The sequence below is a fragment of the Globicephala melas genome, chromosome 19 (genome assembly GCF_963455315.2).
Source record: "Globicephala melas chromosome 19, mGloMel1.2, whole genome shotgun sequence".
Taxonomy (NCBI): Eukaryota; Metazoa; Chordata; class Mammalia; order Artiodactyla; family Delphinidae; genus Globicephala; species Globicephala melas.
In genome coordinates this window covers 3,504,889-3,525,723 of record NC_083332.1, presented here as the reverse complement: position 1 = coordinate 3,525,723, position 20,835 = coordinate 3,504,889, and the positions used below count along the sequence as shown (strand labels likewise).

General features: G+C 46.4%; 1 protein-coding gene and 1 pseudogene across 11 annotated transcripts in view; one reads left to right on the top strand and one right to left on the bottom strand.

Annotated features, from left to right (window-relative positions):
- NLRP7 (NLR family pyrin domain containing 7) overlaps positions 1–20,835 on the bottom strand; it is a 232,412-nt gene that overhangs the window by 118,902 nt on the left and 92,675 nt on the right. For 5 of the 11 annotated variants that reach the window (XR_011377006.1, XM_060289603.1, XM_060289607.1 and 2 more), the window contains 2 exons: positions 17,685–17,818; positions 6,928–7,027 (listed from right to left, as the gene is read on the bottom strand). The exons of 1 other annotated variant lie outside the window; for it this stretch is intronic. The gene's annotated coding sequence lies outside the window, so the exon portion shown is untranslated. Of the gene's footprint in view, positions 1–5,118; positions 5,178–6,927; positions 7,028–15,381; positions 15,422–17,684; positions 17,819–20,835 lie in introns of those variants that run through there. 5 more of the 11 variants (XM_060289608.1, XM_060289610.1, XM_060289609.1 and 2 more) reach the window with 3 other exon arrangements.
- Positions 7,814–20,521, top strand: LOC115850422 (leukocyte immunoglobulin-like receptor subfamily A member 3; annotated as a pseudogene).

The following is a 20,835-nucleotide window of genomic DNA, read 5'->3' as shown; positions in this document are numbered from 1 at the left end:
CATTAGCCAGACTCATCAAGAAACAAAGGGAGAAGACTCAAATCAATAGAATTAGAAATGAAAAGGAGAAGTAACAACTGACACTGCAGAAATACAAAGGATCATGAGAGATTACTACAAGCAACTCCATGCCAATAAAATGGACAACCTGGAAGAAATGGACAATTTCTTATAAAAGCACAACCTTCTGAGACTGAACCAGGAAGAGACAGAAAATATAAACAGATCAATCACAGGCACTGAAATTGAAATTGTGATTTAAAACCTTCCAATAAACAAAAGCCCAGGACCAGATGGCTTCACAGGCAAATTCTATCAAACATTTAGAGAAGACCCAACACCTATCCTTCTCAAACTCTTCCAAAATATAGCAGAGGGAGGAACAATCCCAAACTCATTCTATGAGGTCACCATCACCCTGATGTCACAAAAAAAGAAAACTACAGACCAATATCATTGATGAACATAGATGCAAAAATCCTCAACAAAGTACTAGCAAACAGAATCCAACGACACATTTAAAGGATCATTCACCATGATCAAGTGGGGTTTATCCCAGGAATGCAAGGATTCTTCAATATACGCAAATCAATCAATGTGATATACGATATTAACAAATTGAAGGATAAAAACCATATGATAATCTCAATAAATTCAGAAAAAGCTTTTCACAAAGTTCAACACCCAGTTATGATAAAAACTCTCCAGAAAGTAGCCATAGAGGGAACTTACCTCAACATAAGAAAGGCCATATATGACAAACCCACAGCCAACATCATTCTCAATGATGAAAAACTGAAATCATTTCCACTAAGATCAGGAACGAGACAAGGCTGCCCACTCTCACCACTATTATTCAACATAGGTTTGCAAGTTTTAGCCACAGCAATCAGAGAAGAAAAAGAAATAAAACAAATCCAAATCGGAAAAGAAGTAAAGCTGTCACTGTTTGCAGATGACATGATAATATACATAGAGAATCCTAAAGATGCTACCAGAAAACTACTAGAGCTAATCAATGAATTTGGTAAAGTAGCAGGAGACAAAATTAATGCACAGAAATCTCTTGCATGCCTATACACTAATGATGAAACATCTGAAAGAGAAATTAAGGAAACATTCCCATTTACCATTACAACAAAAAGAATAAAATACCTCAGAGTGAACCTACCTAAGGAGACAAAAGACCTGTATGCAGACAACTATAAGACACTGATGAAATAGATTAAAGATGATACAAACACATGGAGAGATATACCATATTCTTGGATTGGAAGAATCAATATTGTTAATGACTATACCACCCAAAGCAATCGACAGATTCAATGCAATCCCTATCAAACTACCAATGGCATTTTCCACAGAACTAGAACAAAAAATTTCACAATTTGTATGAAAAACAAAAGACACCGAAGAGCCAAAGCAGTCTTGAGAAAGAAAAACGGAGCTGGAGGAATCAGACTCCTTGACTTCAGACTATACTACAAAGCTACAGTAATCAAGACAGTATGGTACTGGCACAAAAACAGAAATATAGATCAATGGAACAGGATAGAAAGCCCAGAGATAAACCCACACACATACGGTCACCTTATCTTTGATAAAAGAGGCAAGAATATACAATGGAGAAAAGACAGCCTCTTCAATAAGTGGTGCTGGGAAAACTGTACAGCTACATGTAAAAGAATGAAATTAGAACACTTCCTAACACCATACACAAAAATAAACTCAGGATGGATTAAAGTCCTAAATGTAAGGCCAGACACTATAAAACTCTTAGAGGAAAACATAGGCAGAACACTCTATGACATAAATCACAGCAAGATGCTTTTTGACCCACCTCCTAGAGAAATGGAAATAAAAACAAAAATTAACAAATGGGACCTAGTGAAACTTAAAAGCTTTTGCACAGCAAAGGAAACCATAAACAAGACGAAAAGACAACCCTCAGAATGGGAGAAAATATTTGCAAACGAAGCAACTGACAAAGGATTCATCTCCAAAATATATAAGCAGCTCATGCAGCTCAATATCAAAAAAGCAAACAATCCAATCCAAAAATGGGCAGAAGACCTAAATAGACATTTCTCCAAAGAAGACATACAGGTTGCCAACAAACACAGGAAAGGATGCTCAACATCACTAATCATCAGAGGAATGTAAATCAAAACTACAATGAGGTATCACCTCACACCAGTCACAATGGCCATCATCAAAAAATCTACAAACAATAAATGCTGGAGAGGGTGTGGAGAGAAGGGAACCCTCTCGCACTGTTGGTGGGAATGTAAATTGATACAGCCGGTGGGAATGTAAATTGATACAGCCGCTACGGAGAACAGTATGGAGGTTCCTTAAAAAACTAAAAGAAGAACTACCATATGACCCAGCAATCCCACTACTGGGCATATACCCTGAGAAAACCATAATTCAAAAAGAGTCATGTACCACAATGTTCACTGCAGCACTACTTACAATAGCCAGGACATGGAAGCAACCTAAGTGTCCATCGACAAATGAGTGGATAAAGAAGATGTGGCACATATATACAATGCAATATTACTCAGCTATAAAAAGAAACGAAATTGAGTTATTTGTAGTGAGGTAGATGGACCTAGAGTCTGTCATACAGAGTGAAGTAAGTCAGAAAGACAAAAACAAATACCATATGCTAACACATATATATGGAATCTAAAAAAAAAAAGGTTCTGAGGAACCTAGGGGCAGGACAGGAATAAAGACGCAGACGTAGAGGATGGACTTGAGGATACGGGGAGGGGGTAGGGTAAGCTGAGACTAAGCGAGAGGGTGGCATTGACATATATACACTACCAAATGTAAAATAGATGGCTAGTGGGAAGCAGCCTCATAGCACAGGGACATCAGTTCATGCTTTGTGACCACATAGAGGGCTGAGATAGGGAGGGTGGGAGGGAGACGCAAAGGGAGGGGATATGGGGATATACGTATACACATAGCTGATTCATTTTGTTATACAGCAGCAACTAACACAACAGTGTAAAGCAATTATACTCCAGTAAAGATGTTTAAAAAAAAAAAACACAAAACCACATGATCATCTCAATAGATGCAGAAAAAACATTTCATAAGATTCAACGCCCATTCATGATAAACACTCACCAAAGTGAGTACAAAGGGGACATATCTCAACATAATAAAAGCTATTTATGATAAACCCACAGCCAACATAATACTCAATGGTGAAAAGCTGAAAGCCTTCCAGCTGAATTGTGGAACAAGACAAGGATGCCCACTCTCACCACTTCTGTCCAACATAGTTTTGCAAGTCCTAGCCACAGCAATCAGACAAGGAAAAAGAAAAAGGTATTCAAATTGGAAGCAAAGAGGTAAAAGTGTCATTGCATGCAGATGGCATGATACTCCATATAGAAAACCCTAAAGACTCCACACAACAACTATTAGAACTGATAAGTTAATTCAGCAAGGTAGCAGGATACAAGATTAACACAGAGACATCTGTTGCTTTTCATTCCACTAACAGTGAAATATCAGAAAAAATGTAAAATATCAATCTCTTAAAATTGCATCAAAAATAAAATACCTAGGAGTAAACCTGACGAAGGAGATGAAAGACATATACTTTGAGAACTATAAAACATTGATAAAGGAAACTGAAGATAATTCAAAGAAATGGAAAGATAGCCCATGCTCTCAGATTGGAATAATTGATACAGGTAAAATGGCCATACTACCCAAAGCAATCTACAGATTTCACACAACACCTATCAAATTACCCATGACATTTTTCACAGAACTAGAACAAATAATCCTAAAATTTATATGGAACCACAAAAGACCCAGAATTGCAAAAACAATCCTGAGGAAAAAGAACAAACCTGGGGGCATAACCCTCCCAGACTCCAGACAATACTACAAAGCTACAGTAATCAAAAGAGAATGATATTGGCACAAAAACAGACCCAAGGATCAATGGAACAGATGTGAGAGCCCAGAAGTAAACCCATACACCTATGGTCAATTTTAGTATTCGACAAAGGAGGCAAGAATATACAATGGAGAAAAGACAGTCTCTTCAACAAGTGGTGCTAGGCAAACCGGACAGCTGCGTGTAAAAGAATGAAATTAGAACATTCTCTAACACCATATACAAAAAAAAATTCAAAATCAATTACAGACCTAAATGTAAGACCAGATACTATAAAACTCCTAGGGAAAAACATAGGCACAACACTCTTTGACATAAATCACAGCAATATTTTTTTTGGATCCGTCTCTTTAGAGTAATGGAAATAAAAAATATATATAAACAAATGGGGTCTAATTAAACTTAAAAGCTTTTGCCCAGCAAAGGAGACTGTGAACGAAATGAAAAGACGGCCTACTCACTGAGAGAAGTATCTGCAAACGATGGGACCAACAAGGGATTACTTTCCAAAATATACAAACAGCTCATGGAGCTGAATATCAAAAAACAAACTACCAAGTTAAAAATGGACAGAAGACCTAAACAGACATTTCTCCAGAAGACATACAGATGGCCAACAGGTACGTGAAAAGACGGTCTACATCACTAATTATTAGAGAAATGCAAACCAAAACCACAGTGAGGTTATCACCTCTACCGGTCAGAATGGCCATCATCAAAAAGTCTACCAATAATAAATGCTGCAGAATGTGTGGCAAAAAGGGAACCCTCCTACACTGTTGGTGGGAATATAAATTGCTGCAGCCACTACGGAGAACAGTATGGAGGTTTCTGAAAAAACTAAAAATAGGGCTTCCCTGGTGGTGCAGTGGTTCAGAATCTGCCTGCCAATGCAGGGGACACGGGTTTGAGCCCGGTCCTGGAAGATCCCACAGGCCGCGAAGCAACTAAGCCCATGAGCCACAACTACTGAGCCTGCGCTCTAGAGCCCGCGAGCCACAACTACTGAAGCCCGCGCGCCTAGAGCCCGAGCTGCGCAACAAGAGAAGCCACCGCAATGAAGAGTAGCCCCGCTCGCCGCAACCAGAGAAAGTCCACAGGGAGCAACGAAGACCCAACGCAGCCATAAATAAATAAATAAATTTATTATTAAAAAAAAAAAAAAGAGTTACTGTCTGGGGGACAAGAGATGGGGAGGAGCAGAAAGGACTCAGAGGTCTGGATGGAGAGGAATGACCAGAAGGTGCTGCTGTGGATAGAAACAAGGAAGTCAGAGAGGAAGGGTCTGTGAGAAACAAAACCGCGTTCCCAGTGCAGGAGGCAGGTGGTGGTTCCTGTGTGTCAGTTGACAGGATTAGAAATATCCCCCCGAGCCTCCTTCTTCCCTGGTGTCATCCGTTCTGTGACAGCCCCACCGGCTCTGCTAGACAAGCAAGGCAGACAGTGGAGGAGCCCTCAGTGCTTCACCCGCTTCCACCTCACATACAATGAACCCATCCAACAGCCCTGGCCCGAAGCCCCGCGAATCCATGACCCTGGTCCAGCACCACAGTCAAGCTCGGCGGCAGACTCAGGACTGGTCGCTGCAACCCAGCACCTCCTTCCTGGCTCTTCCACCCCAGGGCCTCACTCCCAGCTGAGGAATTTGATTCTCATGGCCCCAACCTGATCTACTGCAGGACCCTCCCCTAAAAATAATTCTTCCAGGGTCTCCACCTGCCTTCAAGTAAATTCCAAGTATCTCCACATGACATTCCCTGAGGCTGACGATCAGAAGGGGCTGACCTCTCAGGACCAGCGAAGCTAACTCCTACCTCAAAGCAAGCTCCTCCCAGTTACCCACCTCCCCTCCCCAGACGCACACCTGAGTCCTCACCACACTTGTGTCTTCTCAAGGGGTCATCCTTGAGCCGATTATGAAAACCACAGACCCCTTTCCAAACCACCTAGAAGTCTTCCTGATTCATGCCACTCAACTGCGAATGTATTTTGTTGTAGGATTTGTGGAAGGGTTACAGAAGAAAACCTCATCAACCACTCAGATACTGACCCACTCATCACCTAGTGGTCAAATGGTGCTGAAGCTCTATCACTGTTTATTACCACCACAGTCCTCCCACAGTCCAATCCCTGCGGAGCGGCGACCATCTCAGCACAGCTGTGTGTTCATACCTTCCTTTCCGGAAAATTACCCTCTTGTCTCAAGGATAAAATCCAGGCACACTTGCAGGGTGCACTAGACCCTGCAGGACCAGGGCCCAGCATCCCCTGAACTCCAGTGCTCAGAACAGCTCCCCCTCTTCCCGGCCCAGGGTGCCGGGCCCTCACCACTCCTGTGCTAACCTCTATCAGCTTGGGTCTCTCCTTCTCCAGAAAGTCCCCGCACTTCCATCACAAGGTTGCTGGGCTTCCACCTGTCACTGTGCCTCACTGTTTTTCTCCTTCTGTACAACTGAACAAAACTAGACCCAAATTATTTATTGTCTAAATATGTATTGTCTGGTGTCATCAGCAGAGCTCCATGAGTCCAGGGAAAGAACCGGTCACCGTCACCAATGAATCTCATGTCTGGATATAGTAACTGCTCAATAAACGTTGGAAGGAAGGAACAAATTTTGCATTTTCAGCATCTCGGGAAAGGGAAGGGGCTTCTCCAAGGTCACACAGGTTCTATGAAAACCAAAATCAGAACTGGAACCAAGCAGTGCGCTGGGCGGTGCCACGCATGTGTCTCTTGCTTCCACGGTGTTTGGACTGAACAGACCCAAGGGCGCCCCTTCCTCCAGACTCAGACCACCCTCCAACCTTTTTTCCAGTCACAACCTTGGAATCACCCACTCAGCTCTCCTCACCCTCCGGGAACAGCCAACACCATTTTCTGAGCTTAGCTCCTTACTGCCGACCAAGCATGAGCTCCCAGATTCGTCACAATTCCTCCGCCAGGTGGAGGCCGCAGTCACCCGCCTGGTAACGTGCATCTGCCGCTCTCCCACACCTACCTGTCTCTGCGCTTCTCTTCCCACACGACGCAGCAGCTCGCCAGGGCGTGAGACATCGTTTCGCGAACTGGCCGAGGAGGAGCCGGAGGGCCCGAGCTCACTGGAAAAGGCAAAAGCAGCGCTGTGGCCCCGCCCTCTTCCAGGACGTGCCGAAGCCGTCCCAGGAGCGTGGGGAAAGCCCAGGACGCCGTGGAAGCCGCCCGGCTGACGGAGAAGAACCTGCGCCAGGCCCTGTGGGTCCGCAGGCCCTGGGCTCTGCCCGCGCAGACTCCACCTCTGGACTTCCTGGAGCCACTTCCTGGATGAGCAGGTGAAGCTCATCAAGATGGGCGACCGCCTGACCAACCTCCGCAGGCTGCTCGGCCCCCAGGCTGGGCTGGGCGAGTGTCTCTTCCAAAGGCTCAGCCTCAGGCACCACTAGGAGCCCCTGGAGCCCAGCGGCCTGTGAGGAGCCCCTCTGGGGTCAGGGCTTCTGCCTGCAGCCTGTCCCTGCAGCCACTGGGCAGCTTGTTAACCGCCCTGGAGCCCTCTCCGCGCCCTGGGCGGAGCCAAAACTGGGCTGCTCCTAGGCCCTGCCCTGCATCCTCAACTTCCTGTCCCGGGACGAGTGTCACTCTCTGGCTTTGGGTTTGGCCCGAGGAGAGGCAGAGTGCGTGGGGTCTGGTGAGACCCACATGTGGTCTGGAAGGTCCCAGAGCCTGCTGTCTCCTGGGCCCCATCCTGCAGGTAGAGCAGGGTGAGGCCCTGGGGGGCTGTTCCTCTTTCTGAGAGGCTGCTATGAAGGAACCCGACGTGTAACACACAGCCTGCACCTTGTCACCCGCCGTGCATCTGTCTGTCCTGCTGGCTCTGTGGACTTTGTGAGACACCAGCACGGCTGGGGACCATGGGAGGCACAGCCACGACCCCGACCCTCACTGCCCTTCTCTGCCTCGGTGAGCTTTGGGGAAGGGAGCGGGGAGGGGGCCCCTCTCCTCCCAGGTCTGAAGCTGAGAGACCCCAGGTCTCAGGAGATCAGTGGGGGCAGAAATTGTGGGGGAGGAAGGATGTGCTCAGCCCCAGATCTGACCCCAGAACTCAGGGCACAGACCAGGCCTGGAGCATCTATGATGTGTGCTGGGGGATGGGCGCTCACAGGGAACTCTCTCCCAGGGCTGAGTCAGGGCCCGTGGATCCAGGTCCAGGTAAGTGAGGCCCCCCAGACCTCCTGCTTCAACCCAACAACCCCCTGGTCATCTGGGGGGAACACAGCAGGTCTGAAATGATGCTGACCTGTCTGGGAGGGGCCTGGGGAATGACAGCTGGGGAAACTGAGGGGAGAAGGGCACCCCTAACACTTCAGGTCTGATCCCTTTCCAGGGGTCCTCCCCAAACCCTCCATCTGGGCTGACCCAGGTGTCATGGTCACCAAGGGAAGCCCTGTGACCATCTTGTCTCCGGGGTCTCTGAGGGCTGATGTCTACCGTCTGTATAGAGAGAGGCCCTCTGGACTCTGGGAGGCTAAGGCCCCACAGGACTCCAGTAACAAGGCCAGTTTCCCCTTTGAATCCTCGAGCTCAAGCACTGCAGGGCAGTACCAGTGTGTCTATCACTGCAGGAAAGACAGGTCAGAGTGGAGTGACCCCCTGCCCCTGGTGGGGACAGGTAGCAGGGAGGACCCGGGTCCCCTCCCACTGCGGCAGCGTCCTTACAGACAGAGGGAGCAGAGTGTGGGCTCAGGGGGACGGACGTCTCCCCTCACAGCCCACACCTGCGGTGAGCGGGGTGAAGGCCCCCCTTTAACCCAGCCCCTTTCCCTCCCTCTCAGCCGCCGCGCCCTGTGGCGGCCTCAGGAGGGGGCGTGTCCCTGGCAGCTCACAGTTTGCAGCGGGCACTCTGCACCTGCTGAAGGAGGGAGGTGCCGACCCGCCCGACGCCGGACATCGAGGACCCATGGGACGGGACAGGCCGTGTGCCCTGTGGGCCCCCTAAACTCCTCCCGTGGGGGAACCCGCGGATGCTATGATTCTCCCAGCTCCCTGCACATGTGTGGTCACACCCCAGTCACCCTCTGCATCGCCAGGTCACAGGTGAGGGCCCCCAGCCCCATCGTTTCCTGGACCCCTGACCTGAGCCTTGTGCCCAGTGAGCCCTGGGGTGATGGGGGGTCATGGGCAGTGGCCTCCTGGGGCAGAACCACTGGCAGGAGGCCTGGGAGGGACCAGGAGAGCTCTCACTGCAGCCCCAGTGAGCAGTGTGGGGTGTGCGTCCCCCTAGGTGCCACTGTCCCTTCTCTGCAGGGGTGTACAAGGAGCCCTCCGTCTCAGCGTAGCCGGGCTCTCTCGTGCTCCGTGGAGACAGGCTGATCGCCAGTGAGCAGCCCCTGTCCTGCCCCACGTCCTGACTGTGCTGTCAGGGTGCTGGGCCCAGAGCCACCCCTGGCGGTGATGGGGTCCTGGGAGGGGTCCTAGAGCAGACACTGAGACAGGGCAGTGGTCCAGGGAGAGTGAGTGAGAAAAATGGAGCGGGTGCCGGGACATAAGAGAGACCCACACAGAGGGGCTGAGAGCAGCTGAGAGGGGGTCACAGACAGGGTCCCTGGAGAGAGGATCGTGGACCCTCAGCTCAGGGTCAAGGGTGTGTTGGGGGTGGCTCTGTACACATCACGACCTTCCTCGCCCCCAGGAATGTACAGGAAACCCTTGCTCATAGCCCAGCTGGGGGCCTCAGGAACCTACAAGAGAGATCGTGACCCTGCAGTGTGGCTCTGAGGTCTGGTCCGATCCCCTCCATCTGTCCAAGGAGGGGTCACTCACTCCTCTCCAGCACCTTCGTCTGCAGGACACGGCTCCACCCTTTCAGAACAACTTCACCTTGAGTCCTGTGACCTCAGCCCACAGTGGGACCTACACGTGCTACAGCTCACTCAGCACCTCCCCCTCCCTGAGGTCACAGCCCAGCGACCCCTGGAGCTCCTGCTCTCAGGCGAGGAGCCCCCTCCCCATATCCATCGAGGAGCCAGACCCTCGGCTCACAGCCCTGTCCCAGGGGAGCTCTGAGCTGGAGGAGAAGAAGGGGGACACAGGGACGTCAGCCACAGGTGGCCCCACCCCACGGAGGGAGGGACAATACAGGGGGAGTCCCTCTCCCTCTACTCCACTCACCCCACCCCAGGGTCCAGGCAGTGCTAGGTGTGTGCAGAAGGGAGACAGAAGAGCGGAAGCTCTGTACTTTGAGGGAAGACGTGGAGCTAAGAACAACATGAGGATCCAGACACGCGCCACATCCTCCTTCTGTCCTTGTTCCAGGCAGCACTGGGGGCCTGCAGACTCTCACCCACATGCACGAACGCCATGTCTGCTGAGTAACAGAGTCCTCTTAGCCTAGAAGAGACACAGTCTCCCCAGTCCTGGGCTGAACTTCTGTTAACCCGTCCCCACTAAACCTTTACAGAAGGGTCGCTTCCCACTGGACCTGGGGCTGGGAGTGGAGATGAAGGAAGGAGGGGGCTTCATGTCTCAAGTATAACTGGGGTCACTGGTGCCTATTGGGTGGTCATAGTGAGAAGAAATGCATGAAGGGGAAGATGCCCAGCTGAGACAGGGAGAGAAGAGCAGGTGCCCTCCTCCCCTCTGTCTGGGTGCTGATTCCTAGGAGCACTTAGAGTCATCACAGCACCTATGGAATCAGCCCCACAATGTGAAGGGCAGAGTGAAGGTGGCCTCTCATTTTCGGGTCAAGGAGGTGGTGGGATTCACTGGAGAGCTGCATGTAAGTCATCAAATCAGAACACTCCCTCACACCATATACAAAAATAAACTCAAAATGGTTTAAAGACCTAAATATAAGACATGACACTATAGGACTTCCCTGGTGGCGCAGTGGTTAAGAACCCGCCTGCCAATGCAGGAGACACGGGTTCGAGCCCTGGTCTGGGAAGATCCCACATGCCGCGGAGCAACTAAGCCCGTGCACCACAACTATTGAGCCCGTGCTCTAGAGCCCGCGAGCCACAACTACTGAGCCCGCGTGCCACAACTACTGAAGCCCACGCGCCTAAAGCCCGTGCTCTGCAACAAGAGAAGCCACTGCAATGAGAAGCCCACACACCACAGTGAAGAGCAGACCCCGCTCGCTGCAGCTAGAGAAATTCCTTGCGCAGCAACGAAGACTCAACACAGCGAAAAATAAATAAATTAAATAAATAAATTTTTTAAAAAAGACATGACACTATAAAACTCCTAGAAGAGAACATAGGCAAAACACTCTTTGCTATAAATTGTGCCAGTATTTTCATAGCCTTATTTATTTTTTGGCCGTCCCGCGCCTCTTGCAGGATATTACTTCCCTGACCAGGGCTTGAACCTGGGCCACGGCAGTGAAAGTGCTGAGTCCTAACCACTGGACCACTAGGGAACTCCCAACTGTACTAATATTTTCTTAAATCAGTCTCCCAAGGCAAAAGAAATAACAGCAAAAATAAACAAATGGGGCATAATCAAACTTAAAAGCTTTTGCCCAGCAAAGGAAACCATCAACAAAATGAAGACACAACATACGCACTGGGAGGAAATATTTGTAAACAATGCGACCAAAATACACAAACTGCTCATATGACTCAAACTCAAAGAAACAGACAACCCAATCAAAAAACGGGCAGAAGAACTAAATAGACATTTTCCCAAAGACATACAGACAGCCAACAGGCTCATGAAAAGATGCTCAACAACGTTAATTACTAGAGAAATGTAAAGCGAAACTACAGTGAGGTATCACCACGGTACAGTCACCAGGGCTAACGTCAAAAACTGCAAAGAATAAATGCTGGAGAGGGTACGGAGAAAAGGGAACCCTCCTACACCCTTGGTGGGAACGTACATTGGTGCAGCCACTGTGAAAAACAGTAAGGAGGATGCTCAAAAACCTCAAAGTAGAGCTACCACATGATCCAGCCGCCTGGGCATATGTCTGGAGAAAACCATAATTTGAAAAGATACATGTACCTCAGTGTTCATAGCAGCACTATTTACAAGACAAGCCACATAGCCAAGACATGGAAACAGCCAAAGTGCCCATCAACAGGTGATGGATTAAGAAGATATGGTATATATATGGTATATATATACACATACATACATATACATAATGGAATATTATTCAGCCATAAAATATGAAAATTGCCATTTGCAGCAGCATGGATGGAACTAGACAATAGTATGTGTAGTTAAACAAGTCAGAGAAAGACACATACCATATGATATCACTTATATGTGAAAAATAATACAAAGAAATCTGTACACAAAACAGAAACAGACTCACAGATATAGCAAACAAAATTATGGTTACCAAAAGGAAGAGATGGGGGCAGGATAGAAATTAAAACTATGAGATTAACAGATGCAAACTACTATATGTATAATAGATAAGCAACAAGGATTTACTGTATAGCACAGAAAATTATACCCAATATCTTGTAATAACCTATAAAGGAATATAATCTGCAAATCACACACACACATACACACACACACAAAAGAATCACAATGCTGTACACCTGAAACTAACAATATTGTAAATCAACTATACTTCAATTTTAAAAAGAAGTATAATTGATATGACAAGGGATGACAGAAAATGCAAAAAAAGAACTACAAGCACCACAAATAGTCAAAGAATCTTGAAAAAGAACAAGCTGGAGGAATCACTGCCAGATTTCAAAATATACTACAAAGATATAGTATTAAAACAGTATGCTGGGCTTCCCTGGTGGCGCAGTGGTTGGGAGTCCGCCTGCCGATGCAGGGGACACGGGTTCGTGCCCCGGTCCGGGAAGATCCCACGTGCCGTGGAGTGGCTGGGCCCGTGAGCCATGGCCGCTGAGCCTGCGCATCCGGAGCCTGTGCTCCGCAACGGGAGAGGCCACAACAGTGAGAGGCCCGCGTACCACAAAAAAAAAAAAACAACAGTATGGTAATAGAAAACAACAAACAGATATATAGACCAACGGAACAGAATGAAAATCCTAGAAATAAACCGACCCGTGTGTAGTCAACTAATATTTGACAAGAGAGTCAAGAGTACACAATGGGTAAAGGACAGTCTCTTCAATAAATGGTGTTGGTCATATATACAATGGAATATTACTCAGCCATAAAAAGAAACGAAATTGAGTTATTTGAAGTGAGGTGGATGGACCTAGAGCCTGTCATACAAAGTGAAGTAAGTCAGAAAGAGAAAAACAAATACCATATGCTAACACGTATATATGGAATCTAAAAAAATAAAATCGTTCTGAAGAACCTAAGGTCGCAGACGTAGAGAATGGACTTGAGCACATGGGGAGGGGGAAGGGTAAGCTGGGATGAAGTGAGAGAGTGGCATGGACATATATACACTACCAAATGTAAAACACATAGCTAGTGGGAAGCAGCTGCATAGCACAGGGAGATCAGCTCAGTGCTTTGTGACCACCTAGAGGGGTGGGATAGGGAGGGTGGGAGGGAGACGCAAGAGGGAGGAGATACGGGGACATATGTATATGTATAGCTCATTCACTTTGTTATAAAGCAGAAACTAACACACCATTGTAAAGCAATTACACTCCAATAAAGATGTTAAAAATAAATAAATGGTGTTGGAAAACGGTGTATTGCGTGCAAAGCACGTCATTAGACCTTTCCTTATCTCGCCACTACATTTTGGATTAGAACATTTACGATTTACCCTCTTAACAACTTCCAAGTATATACTACATTACTGCTAATTATAACCACAATGCTGTGCGTTAGATCCCCAGAACTTATGCATCCTCTACCTAGAAGCTAGAAGAACTGTAGTGTGTTAATTTTGCATGCTGTATTATATACTGGAAACATCCTTGTAGTATTTTATTGTCTATATGTGCAAGTTCTTCTAGGTTTTATATGGCAAAAATCTCCTGGGTAGCATAAACATATTTGAAAATCTAAGGGATAATGATGCATTTCTTATTTAATTGACTGTCTTATTTTGTATAACCAGAAACAATGTGGAGTAATTCCTTTTGTCCCAGACCTTCACTAACACGGGTTATTGTCAGACTTTAAAAACAGTTTGCTAGTCTCACATTCAAGATATTGAATTCTTAGATTAAAATTTCCCCAAAGAAATCTCCAGGCCTAAATGGTTTTACTTGCAAATTCTAGAAAACATGTAAAAATAATAATATTAATTCTACTCAATCTCTTCTAGAAACTAGATGAGGAGGAAATGTTGTATTAATTTATGAGGCCAGACCAACTCTCATAGTAAAAGTAAAGAAAACGAAAACAAAATAAAACAAAAATTTGCAGGCCAGTCTCCCTCATGAGCATAAACATATTCAACAAAATATTAGCAAATCAAATCTAACAACATACTTTTAAAATACTACACCACATCCAAGTGGGGCTTATCCCAGGAATGCAACATTGGCTTGATATTCAAAAATCAAGCAACCAGGGCTTCCTTGGTGGCGCAGCGGTTGAGAGTCCGCCTGCCGATGCAGGGGACGCGGGTTCATGCCCCGGTCCGGGAAGATCCCACATGCCGCGGAGCAGCTGGGCTCGTGAGCCATGGTCGCTGAGCCTGCGCGTCCGGAGCCTGTGCTCCGCAACGGGAGAGGCCACAACAGGGAGAGGCCCGCCTACCACAAAAAAAAAAAAAAAAAACAACTGGACAGAAGACCTAAATAGACATTTCTCCAAAGAAGACATACACATAGCCAAGAGGCATGTGAAAAGATGTTCAACATCACCAATTATTAGAGAAACACAAGTCAAAACCACAGTGAGGTATCACCTCACACTGGTCAGAATGGCCATCATCAAAAATCTACAAATAATAAATGCTGGAGAGGGTGTGGAGAAAAAGCAACCTTACTACACTGTTGCTGGGGATGTAAATTGTTGCAGCCACTATGGAGAACAGTGTGAAGGTCACTTAAAATCTAAAAACAGAGTTACCTTATGATCCTGCAACCTCACTCTTGGGCAAATATCTGGAAAAAACTCTAATTCAAAAACATGCATGCACCCCAATGTACCTAGCAGCACTATTTACAATAGGCAAGACGTGGAAGCAACCTTAATGTCCATCGACAGATGGATAAAGAAGATGTGATATATGTATAATAGAATATTACTCGGCCATAAAAAAGAATGGAATAATGCCATTTGAAGCACCATGAATGGACTTAGAGATTATCATATTAAGTGAAGTATGTCAGAAAGAGAAAGACACATATCATGTGATTTCACTTATATGTGGAATCTTAAAACATGGTGCAAATAAACTTATTTATAAAACAGAAATACACTCACAGACAGACAAAACAACCTTATGGTTACCAAAGGGGATAAAGGGGGAAGGGATCAATCAGGAATTTGGGATTTGCAGATACACACTACTTTACATAAAATAGATAAACAACAAGGACCTACTGTATGGCACAGGGAACCATGCTCAGTATCTCATAAAAATCTTTAACGGAAAGAATCTGAAAAAGAATATGTATATATAAGTGAATGACTTTGCTATACACTTGGAACTAACGCAACATTGTAAATTAACTATACTTCTATTTAAAAAAAAAAAAAGAAGTAATTTTGCCGCCACTGCGGGTGAGGGAGAACCCTAGTCCCCTTAAGTGGAGGATGCCCTGGTGTCTAGGTCTGTGGTCTCTTCAAGTGCTGACTAATGGCATTCTCATTTCTCTCATTAGAGACTGTGACAGATATCTGTTTAGTCTTCTCATTTTATTTCCTGTGTAGATTAGCTATTGTTTCTATTTTTCCATTTCTGGTCTCACTAGGATGCATTCTAGAAAAATTAATCAACGTTTTAGGCAAGATGGCAGAACAGGAAGTCCCAGCTCTCATCCCCACACATAAACAGTGACAAAAGTACGGTATTTGGGGAAAATAAATTTTATGCGAACTGCAGGATCCAGTTAGCAAGGTGCGACACCTCGAATGAGCATAGAACCAAGAAAAACCACTTTGAAAGGATAAAAGGAGCAGTTCCCTCCCCCTGTCCCCCCTCCCCCAAGCTGGCACCCTCAGCGCTGAGAGCCTCCTCCGTTCGGCCCAGGCCAGAGGGAGTCAAGCTGCACCCACATCCCCAGGCTCCGGGCACTGCCTCACAGACCTCCTGGCCTCTCATCTCACTCAGAGCCCGAGGCCACAGGCCCACGTGGGGGCAGCAAAAGAGGAAGAGAGGGACAGGCGCTGTAGTAGCCGGCAGAGCCTGGCAGGATGGACAGGAGGACCGATCCTGAGACTTCTCCCTCAGGAGGAGGAAAATGGAGCCCGCCCCCACCCCCGCCATCCCCCGCACTCCTCCAGGGGAAGCGGGGACACGGTGAAGGCACACAACTAGGAATCCTTTCCCCAGGAGGGAGGGATGTGGAGCTGCACGTCCACAGAACACGTCTGAGAGGCTCCAGAATCTCTGACTGGGCTGGTCTGCAAACTCCGACCATAAAGACTGGAAGAGGCGGCTGTTTCTTCCAACACACACACACTAAAGCAAAGGTGTAAGACACACGAAGAATCAGGGAATGTGACACTGCCGAAGGCAAGACATAAACCGTAGAAGATGAAGGTCTATCAGATGCCTAACTGTTCAAAATAACTGTCTCAAAGAAGCTCCGTGAGCTATCTTCCACAAGGGTGCCAAGAACACACAATTGGGAAAGGATAGTACTTTCAATAAATGATGCTGGGAAAACTAGACACCCACATGCAGAAGAATGAAACTGGACCCTCAGCTCACACCATATATAAAACCAAGTCAAAATGGACCAGAGACTTAACCATAAGGACTGAAACCATAAAACTACAAGAAGAAAGCATAGGGGAAAAGCTTCTTGACGTGAGTTTGGACGATGGTTTTTTGGATATGACACCAAAAGCACAGGCAACAAAGACAAAAATAGACAAGGGGATTGCATCGTATTAAAAGCTTCTACACAGCAAAGGAAACAGACAACAGAGTGAAACAGCAACATACAGAATAGGAGAAGATATTTGCAAACCATGTATCTGATAAGGAGCTACTTGTCAGAATATACAAGGAGCTCACACAACTCAATGCAAAGTAGTAACAACCCAATATAAAAAATAGCTAAAGGACCTGAATAGGCATTTCTCAAAAGAAGACATTCCAATGGCCAAACAGTACATGAAGAGGTGCTCAACATCACTAACCCTCAGGGAAATACAAATCAGAACCACAGTGAGATATCACCTCACACCTGTTACAATGGCTGTTATGAAACAGACAAAAGATAACAAGTGTTGGGCTTCCCTGGTGGCACAGTGGTTAAGAATCTACCTGCCAACGCAGGGGACATGGGTTCGAGCCCTGGTCGGGGAAGATCCCACGTGCTACGGAGAAGTAAGCCTGTGTGCCACAACTACTGAGCCTGCGCTCTAGAGCCCACAAGCCACAACTACTGAAGCCCGTGGGCCTAGAGCCTTTGCTCCACAACAAGAGAAGCCACCGCAATGAGAAGCCCACGCACCGCAAGGAAGTGTAGCCCCCGCTCACCGCAACTAGAGAAAGTCCACGCACAGCAACGAAGACCCAGCGCAGCCAAAGATAAATAAATAAGTTAATTAAAAAAAAAGATAACAAGTGTTGGCAAAGTTGTGGAGAAAAGAGAACGCTATGCATTGTTGCTGGGAACACACATCGGTGCAGCCACTGTGGAAAACAGTACGGAGTTTCCTCAAAAAATTAAAACTAGAACTACCTACCATAGGATCCAGCAATTCCACTTCCGGGTATACAGCCAAAGCAGATGAAACCACGATCTCGGAGACATATCTGCACTCCTATGTTCACTGCAGCATTATTCACATTAGCCAGGATATGGATACAACCTCAATGCCTGTCGAAAGATGAAGAGATAAAGAAAATGTGAGATACGCACGCACGCGCACACACACACACTGGAATATTATTCAGCCTTTAAAAAGAAGGGAATCCTTCCGTTTGGGAAACATGGATGAAACTGGAGGACATTAGGTGAAGTAAAAGAAGCCAGACACAGACAGACAAATACAGCCCGAGCTCACTTCCCTGGGGGATCTCGAATAATCAGGCTCATAGAAACACAGGAGAATGGTAGTTGCCGGAGGCTGGGAAAGGGGTCAGTGGGGAGATGCTGGTCACGGGGAACAAAGTTTCAGTTACGCAGTCGAGTCACTTCTGGAGACGTGATGTACGGTGATGTGACTACAGTTCACAATATTCCATCGTAGACTTGAAATTTGCTTACAGGATAGACCTTAAGTGTTCTCACCACACACACACTCCCACACAAATGTTCAGTATGTGAGGTCATGGATATGTTAATTAGCTTAATTGTGGTGATTATATCACAAGGTAAGTGTATATAAAAACATCAAGTGGGACTTCCCTGGCGGTCCGGTGGTTAAGAATCCACCTTCCACTGCTTGGGACGCAGGTTGGATCCCTGGTCAGGGAACTAAGATCCCACATGCCACGGGGCAACTAAGCCCACAAGCTGCAACTACTGAGCCCATGCACCCTGGAGCCTGCGCACGCAACGAAAGATCCCGCCTGCCACAGCGAAGATCCTGCGTGCCACAACTAAGACCCAACACAGCCGAGTAAATACATAAATAAATAAATGCTTTTTTAAAAAATAACAACATTAAGTTGTACATCTTAAATATACACAATTCTTGTTACTTATATCTCAATAAAGCTGAAAATGTTTTCTTTCATTTAATTACACCAAGCACATTGGTAGTTATTCCATCTCTAATTTTAGGCTGTTACTCCCATGTTAACATATGTATTTACATTTTTATTTCTAAACAGCTATGCATTCTCCTCCTCCATTAGAGAAGACAATGTTCTCATTATACGTCACCTGAAATATGGGTACTCTATATACGTGTATGTGCGTGTGCACATCTGTGTGCCTGTGTGCACACGTGTGGGTGCATCTGTGGGTGCGTGTACAAGTTGTGTTAGTTAATTTTTCAGTGCTTTTCATACCATTTTTTTCTCATATGACATCTCACTTTCTCCATTACATCTCTTAGTATTCCTTTCACTGAGTGTGAAAATAGTAAAATATCTAAGAACTTGCGTCTCTGGAAATGCCTTCTCTCACTCTCATTCTCTCTTTATCAAGTTACTTGAAAACATTTCTTATTTCAAACTAAGTGTGTGACTCAACTACTGGGAGAGGCACATACAGGTGATGGGTAAGGGCTCCATCCCCACCAGAACCCTCCTCATCTCTCAGGAAGACGCAGCCTGACGTGGTGGGCTGAGCGGAATGGACACAGCTCCCACAGGTCACATGTGGTGGCTGGAACCTCCTCGCAGTTAGGGATTCACCCTCTGATGAGCCTTTCACTTTTGTCCCTTAAAAATAATTTGGCTCAGTGTAAAATTCTTCCCAATTAATTCCCTGAAGGTATTTCTCCAGTATCTTCTGGCTTCGCCTTTTGGTACGGGGTAGTCTGGTCCCAATGAGCCTGTCATTCTCTTAATGGTCATTTGCATTTTCTACAGGAAGTAGTTTCAGGACATTTCTAGGGCCTCAGGACAGTCGTCCTTGATTTTTTTCAGTTGAAATGTTCACAAAATAGAATTAACCATTTCGAAGCGTACAATTCAGTCTGAGATACTTTTTTTTTAATTTAACCTTCATTTTCTTAATTTACCATGAAGGGTCAAGATACAGATGTCACTTTTAAATACAGGCGTCCTAGCACTTAGTTGGCCTGTCCTCATCTCTGAAAAATGTTCAATTCTTCATTTCTTTGGCCGTTGTTATACGTCACGACCTTTCCTTCTGACACTTACAATAGATATGACGTGGGCCCTCCTCATTCTATTCCCCAAGTATCTTGAATTTCCATTTCTGGTCTCTCTAACCTTCATTGTGGAACATTTCCTCGATATTGTATTCAATTCCATAACTGGTCCCTCAGCTGTCTTGTCCTTGATGGGGTGACTTTTTTAATGTGTTCATCCTACTGGATTTGTCATCTCTACCTTTTCTAACTCTTAATAACTGCCCTTTCTTCTATAAAATAATCCATATGGTTGCCTCCCTTTATTTTTCAGATACTTAAACACGCTTAATTTAAATCGACTGTCATATTTCCCTACTGATTCTTTTTTTGCATATTTTTATTTCAGCAAAGCCACTAATTGTGTTGTGATACAATCAAGATATTCACATCAAGTATGTTCTACATTTTTTTCACCTCTTTATTGGTTTCCTACTGATTCTGTTTCCTTGCCTAGGACACTCCCATTCGTCAGCAGACGGCTGTCCGTAGCACTGTCATCATTACTAGGGTCACCGTGATGTCCATTCCTGTTAAAGGCTCTGCCCTCACACCCCCGGTCTCTCCTAGAAGGCTTCTCCCGGGGCTGTCCTGGGAGTCAGGCTGACCAGGGGCGACTGCTGCAGCTGCTCTGCCCCGTGCTGCCCACCGTCTCAGACTTAGCATCTGCTCACAGCTGTGGCCTCAGGGATGGTCCAATGGGACCCTCACACTCTCACGAGGGTGGACGCCCAGGGCTGACAATCGTGGACTGAGTCTGTTTCATGCCACACAGGGGAGGTGGCTCAATGCTGACCACGGGCTTGGGGCAGTGAGCAGAGCTATCCCAGTGCCCGTCCAGAAAGGCGGGGAAGTGGGGCCGCAGCTTCAACCTCCACCTGGAGCCCTGACCCCTCCCTGCCTGTGAGGACCTGGGTCCCTCTCTCTGTCCACACAGGTGGGAACCTCCTCCCTATGACCCCCTTGATGATCCCGGTCAGCGGGGGCCACTCAGCCTAGTTCCCTCTTCTTTGGTCTGGTTCCCTCTCCATTTGGGGAACTTTCTTTCTCTTTTTCTGCATGTGTCTGT